Below are 6,652 nucleotides of genomic sequence, written 5' to 3'. Positions count from 1 at the left end.
TCACCTTGGACAATTCTAACTTTGTATTTTGCAGTGCAAGTCCAAAGATCAGTAACCATTTCAAGAACATAAATCATGAAAAAAACATTTGTAAAGTATATTAAAAAACCCACAGCCCCATGGCCTTTTGACATTTATACTATTAATTAAACTGAATCTCCTAACTATTTTTTAATGTTACAGGTATCTATTTGCTAAATTGCACAGATAAAAGAAACTGTTACTAGATAGCAAAGTGTTCATGCCAGTAAAAATAATTTTTTTGAGATTTAAAAGAGAAGCAGATTACTTTAGAATCAAATGCAATATAAGATAATTTTTTATAGTTTAGCTACAGGTGTATTATGTAATGTCTATAGGGAAAGATGGTTGCTATATGTGGGGCTGAGGAAACTGTTACTAAGGTACAGGTGAGGCTAACCAAAATTTCCCAGGGAAAATAAATAATATTATAGATATCACTAGAAAAAAAAAAAAAGAGAAAGACAAGTTTTGACCTGTGGACAGTAGGTAGTGACTGGGAGTGAGCTAATGTTGTGCCCTAATTGTGTGTGTGTTGATGCTGAGGGTTTTGGTATTGAGCACAGCCATGTGATTTGGTGTCCAGCACATCTGTGAAAGACATTGTGTAAGTTTCCCTTAGTTTACCCTAGCTAGCTGCTGAGAAAGTACATGGTACACTGGATGAAGTGCCTTCCACTGCAAGAAGTTCACATATGATCTGGAAATCGTACTGGCTTTATGATGAAGTGTTTACAGGAAGGGCAGAGGACATGCACTGACAAGCTGTGTGTGTCTTGTAAATGCATGATCTAGGGAAAAAATCTGTCATTCTGAATTACATAGCTGCCTATTACTTCATTCCTCAAACTCCATGACAACCCACAGCACTTCCTTCTGTTCACATGGACCTGAAGAACTTCTCTTAAATCTGGGAACAGTTTAACATGTCTTTAGCATGTGAATATCCTAAGGCATCTTGGAGAGAAAAGACTGTGATCAAGTCTTACAAAACTGTAGTGAAGCAACATCCTGATGAGCCTGCCTTGTGTTTTTTAATTAGCTGGAGGCCACTGGATAATCATTTCCAATTAAGTTGTGTGAGTCCAATTCCTTGAGAACATTGTGACCATGAAAAAGTAATTTTATTTAATATCTGAAACCTAATCCCTGTCCATGTTTATGACTGCACATGCAAGCTTGGCCCATGTGCCATCCTCAGCAGTGACAGCTGCAGAAACTGCTGCCCAGAAGCCTCTTCGTCTGCTCTGCAGCAGAGCCCATCCCTCCCAGACACACTTCACTCAGATCACTTGGAGTTCATTAGCAATTAAAGTTGCAAAGGTTTTACAGTTCAATTTATCTTGGGTGAGGTAACATGAATTCATTTGAATACCTCAGCTAGATATTCAGCAATCCCTGTGCAGGCACATAGTGGTGAGCTGGAGGAAGACACTGCTGGAAAGTGACATATTAATTAGCAATTTCATATCTGTGCTTTGTCCTGACTCTGCATTCTTGAGATCACAAGTTGTTCTCTGTTAACTACAAGAGTCATTTGTTCAAGGTAATTGTTTTCACATAAATTTAATGGATTATGAATTTAATACTTGAAATATTTATTAAAATACAGCTTTTTTTTTTTTAGTCAAGAAACATTTTGAAATTATGTTCCAAGGCAGTTTAATGTGCTAACTCTGGTATTTGATTACTTGAACTGGTATTCAAAATAAGAATATTCTTTGGTATGCAGGAGTAAAAGAGATGTAGAAAGCCAGTTATTTACTTTTAGCTTAGTATTTCCACAAATGTGCAATGACAGCACCTTCACTAGTGAGCATCTTCAAAGAAGTGGTTTGAGATATAGACTAGCCTTTTTTTTTTTACAAGAGTTTAAATGAAATAAATATTTTTCATCTTTTAGACATACAATTAGTATTCAATTCTTTGGACTTCTTATGTTTGGCAATTGCCCTCTGCTCTGTGGCTTCATGTCCTAGAACATCACTAAAACATTTAATTGTCAATTTTATTACAAGCCTGATAAATTACACCCTGGTCTTCTGTGCAGGCATCTAAAGATTTCCCTATTCATCACATTGTCCAAAGACCTCCTCCTGCTAAGTGAAACCTTTGTGAGTGCAGGTTTGCTCAGAGCAGACACAGCTCTAAGGTGGGTATGGCCACATTATTTTATTCATCAAAGAAGGAAAAATAAGGAAAAGATTGATCTCCAGCTAAAGATATTTAATGGAGGTGAAGTTTATGTTTGGCGCTCATGTTCTACTGGCAGCTACTTAAGGATCAATGCAGATCTCTACATGAAATGACTGCCAGTAGTTGATTATATAATTCTCAAATGATGACCATGACATGTAAGAGCAGGATGGCAGACTGTTTCCTAAAGTGCTTCCTCACTCTCCTTTCTCAGGTCTTTTTTATGGACAGAGAGCTCATTCTTCTCAAGGCAGCATCTTTTTCTTTTTCATGTATCTATAGCATGCTAGCTAAATATCTTAGGTCTTCCAAGACAAATTGTAAAAGCTATCAGCTTTTTCCAGTCCATATCAAAAGGAATTCCAGAAAAGTTAGGAGATTCTTTACATGGCAAAGTTCCCTATCTCTTCCTAATATTTACTTCAAAGCATTGCAGTCAAGTTCATACAGCATTAGGATGTAATATATTAACACCATGGCTAATGGACGTAACAAAGTCAACTGTTCAAGCACTTTTAAAGAGATGGGATTGCCAACCACACATCAGAAATCATCTTCTGTGGACTTGTCTTCTGCTCTACACAACTAAAAAACTACAGTATATCTTCTTGAGTCTAAAAACCCATCACCTTAATTAACAACCAGAGATCTGGCAGCTTATTCATGTCCTTTATAAGAGAAAAAGAATCACACAGGTCCTTGACCATAAAAGTCTGTGCATAGGCGGAGAAAGAAGTGCAACATTTTACTGGCCATCCCCTTCAGAAGGAGAGGCAGGATCCTGGTTGGTGTGACAGTCTGAATCTCATAGGGGCCAGAATGGTAAAGAGGAAAGAGTGAATTAATTGTGTATCACAACCACAGTGCTTCCTGTCACACCCATTGCTCAGGCCATGTCCAAATTCAGAGTATGACCCCAATACATTGCCACATATGAAATAAGGGTACTATTATTTCCAACTTTCATATTCCAGTTTAGTTCCTGCAAACCCCAGAGTTCTTGGGCATTGGATTCTGTCACATCTCTTATTCACTGATGGGTAATGTAACACCAATGCAATCATTCTGTGACCTTGCCTTCTAAGCTAGGACTAAGCTAAGCTCAGACGTTGCTGAGAGGAAATGACATGCAGCTTAAGAAACGTGTTTATATACAAAATACAAATACAGAGGTGATTTCAGCTTTGTTATTGCTGATAATACTCAAGGATACAGACACCAAAAATAGCTAAATTCCTGTTTAACTAAGATCAGCTATTGCGTCTACCTCTACATGCCATCTCTCAGTTTGAAATGGAACTTGGACAAAATGCTTAGATGAAGTAGAAAAATGACAGACATTATTACTATTAGAGTCTGTATATTAGAAAAGCAGGATGAAGAGATTCCACTGATAAATGGAAGTAAATAGATATACAGGAAAAATCATGGAATTCAAGCCAATACCTTTTTCAGGCTCAGTTTCAATACTCTCAAAATACTGTCTTGCAGAAAGAGATTGAAAGTTTCATTTTCAGTAAATATTTTCTGTTTTTCCTGAGTCTTTTAATAGCAGACCCACATTTTTCCATGTCACAAATTTTCTGCTTGCCTACTTCCCCCAACCACTTACATGCTATGATCCAGCTGTTATTTATTAAAGACTGGCTCATAATGTAAAGGGCTTGTGTTTTTTTTTCTGTTCAGTTATTGTTCCTCAAGTCCCAGAATCTCTTTGTATGAATTTATCTCCCAAATCCGTTCAAGTCAAAGAAACCAGCAGCTTCTTCCATGTCCAGGCATGTTCAAGTTTATGTTTATAACACATCCTGCTTCTTCAGGACAAGAAGGGAGAGTTTAGAAACAGTGTGAGTGAAGGGGAGGTGGAAAAGAAGATATCTACAGATCCTTCTAAAAAGTTTAGGAGGTGAAATCATTGTGTGTGTGTGTGTGTTTTGTAAGTTCAAGCTTCTTTTGACTTAATTTTCTGTTGTTTGAAATATCCTAAGTATCCTTCCACTTCTTTCCATAAGTCAAAAGTGCCAAGCAGAAAAAAAAAAAAAAAAAAAAAAAAAAAAGAAATGGCAAAATTCCCAGGTAGAAGTTTGACAAATCCTCTAAAAACCCTGGCACTTGGACTAGACCCCACAAAGTAATACGAATTGCACTGTCAGAGGACAAACAGTTCTGTGGTGGAAGAATAGTAGCCTTGATGTTGGCAGGCTTTCTGTGAAATGCTCTCTTCTGCTGCAGGGGTCTTCCTGGGAAAGCACCCACTCTTGTCCCCGAGTGCGTAGTTAATGGCTGGCAATATGGGATGAATAAGTCTGAGTGCTGCTGAGCTCAGAGAAGAAATGAGCAGTATTCCTGGACCCATTCTGGCTGCTTCACTGCTGCATAAGCTGGCAAGTCACCTCTGACGTCTACATGGTCTCCAACCCAGAAGTACAACAGTGACTTCAGGGCAAAGTGGGGATCAGCTTCCCAGGACTGGGATGGGAATAGCAGCATCTCTTTACCTATGGGACTAGGGCATGAAACAGGCATCTGACCTGCTTCATGCCTTGCCAAGGATTAAGTGATTCTGGGCATCCCTGAAGCAGAACTTATCAGCTAGTTGACCTGTAGGTGAGACAAGAGTGCCATGTAAGGTATCAGCTCAGCTCACTCCATTCAAATTCGAGCTGCATCTTTGCCAGTAAATCTTCACTGTGTCCCCTGGTAGTGTATTTTTCAAACACTTTAAACTTCTGATTAAAGCCACAACACAGCTCCTGCTTTTATCCTGCAATACTTAAACCCAAGACTGAATACTCACATTAGTTTGAACACTAAAATTGCTGTCTTAGGGTTCAGCATAAGAAGGCAAGTCATCTCTTGGATCCATGTGTAAGTATCACACTTGCTCACACATCTCAGAGCCATGCAGACTGCTCAGCAGTGAATTTGCATCACTCTGCTGCCAAGCACAAGGCAAGATACAGCTCTTCTCCCAGCACTTACCAGCCACTCCATAAATGTCAGCTTGAGCATGCAGGCAACAGGATCTGGAAGGGGAAACCAACAGCTGGAGCTGCAACATACCTATTGGCAGCCATGCAACAGGCACTGAGAAAGAAAAGCTTCCTAAACATCCAAAAAGCTCACTAAAATGTTTGCCAGCTGGGTGTGCTGCATCTCATGTTCTGACTGCTTCACCCCCAGACACGGCAAACGGTGTGTTTACAAAACATTCAGCTGAAAGCAGAGGATAAGTGCCATATGCAAGATGCTGCTGCCAGGCATAGAGATACAAACGCAGTATTTAAAATGTCCCTGCTTTGTGTCTGGATTTCTATGTGGAAATGCAAACATCATACCCTACAAATGCAGCTTGGGATGCTCTTCCATGACCAGCACAGAGAAACCCTGCTGCTGCCAAAGGAGAGGTCCTAGGTTCCCAGCCTTCCTGGCTGCCCTCCTGCATCACTGTTCCCATCCATGATATCCCACCCCTCCTTCATGGAGGCTCTTCACACCCCTTAGGGTGCCAGTGGATTTGCTAACTTCAGCATCAAACAATTTTTAGTGGGGTTAAGGTTATTTTTATGGGCTGTTTCCTGTAGCTTCAGCCCTCTGAATTGGTTTATTGAGGACATACTTGGTATCAGAAGGGCACAGGAAAACAGCAAGAGCACTGGCCAGGCTGGGATGAGCAGGAGGACCCCGTTACAGCAGCAGCAGGCTCTTGGCAAAGCCACCCTCATCCTGCTGCAGCCTTAGGCGTAAACATTTGTACCACTTCACTCAGTGGTTCAGGGACCTGGTCTCTGACCTGGGTCACACACACAATGTGACCTGACTCCAGCCAGGCTTTTCAACTCCAGTTTCCTTTGGAAGGAGGCCATGCCTTTCCTCAGGTCACCTTGCAGACTGCAGAGCTCAGCTGCTGTGGTGCTAGGATTGTTTTTATGAAGTCTCCAATATGTTTTTTCTCACTGGAGAAGCAGATCCTTTTTTCATATTTTTCTTATGTTCAAAGAGAAGTGGACTATTTTTAGCTCATATTTCTCCTTTTGAACTTGCATGCGGGTATTAAGTCAACACAGGAGAATTCTGTTTCCAAAGATGAATGTCTAGGAAATGACAGTCAATAGTCACCGAGTGACAGTCACCGGGTGACAGTGGTTCTGCAATCCCTCCATAAACTGCAGTGCACCAGGTTCAGAAAAGGGCATAGGAACTGAAAATAGGACTTCTGGCAAAATGGGAAGCTTGTAATGTATGTCACAAACACTCATCACCTTTCATCTGATGTTGGACAAGTTTATTAAAAGGTTCTGCTGAAGACCCTTTATCCCAAAAGTGCCTGTAGTTCTGCAGGGCAATTTCTGCCGTTTCTTCTTTAGTTGTGAAACCACCCTTGGCTAACAGGCCATGCAGACCAGGGTATATGGCCTGGGGTACTCTACTGAGA

This window comes from Vidua macroura, chromosome 2 (assembly GCF_024509145.1).
Source record: "Vidua macroura isolate BioBank_ID:100142 chromosome 2, ASM2450914v1, whole genome shotgun sequence".
Lineage (NCBI taxonomy): Eukaryota > Metazoa > Chordata > Aves > Passeriformes > Viduidae > Vidua > Vidua macroura.
Note: the sequence above shows the minus strand (reverse complement) of the source record.